Raw genomic sequence first — 667 nt, forward strand, 5'->3', positions numbered from 1 at the left:
ATTTTATCACAAATATTGTAATTATAGAAATTGTTTTATTCCAATAAGATTATTTATCAGTTTTAGATTTTATTTTGAATTTGTATTAGAATTTGCTCTGGAAATCAAAAATACATACCTTTAAAAAAATAGAATCATTTTGTGATTAACCAACACCCTGATAATATTTGAAAACTGCTAATATCCATGGAGATGCAAAACTTTCATCAAGAAATCCAATGAATAAAATGATTCCTGCAACTGTTACTTTTTGCAATTACTGCTGCAAAAATTAAAGAGATTTTTTTCTTTTCCATACCCTGTGTTATAAGAAAGGTGATTTTCCGAAGGTAAATGCATGGAAAACGTGATGATATTTTAAGTGCCACCTTCTATATGAAACAAAGTCGGTAAATATCATTAAGAAGAATATTCGCAACGAGTTAGGAAGTATTCAATAAAGGAAGTTAATCTTAATCTTATTTATAGAAATGCTCGAATTAAATTCAATGTCATTATTGCTTCTTGTATGTAGGTTTATATTAAAGTTCACATTTTCCGGACATAAACCAAATTCCTAGTAAGTATTTCTAATAGAAAAACTTAATAGCAATTTAGCTCACATCTCTGGTTTATATGGTAACATAGATTAGGTGCTAATCAGGCTGACACGATTGCAACATAAAAG

The sequence above is a fragment of the Trichoplusia ni genome, chromosome 4 (assembly GCF_003590095.1).
Source record: "Trichoplusia ni isolate ovarian cell line Hi5 chromosome 4, tn1, whole genome shotgun sequence".
Taxonomy (NCBI): Eukaryota; Metazoa; Arthropoda; class Insecta; order Lepidoptera; family Noctuidae; genus Trichoplusia; species Trichoplusia ni.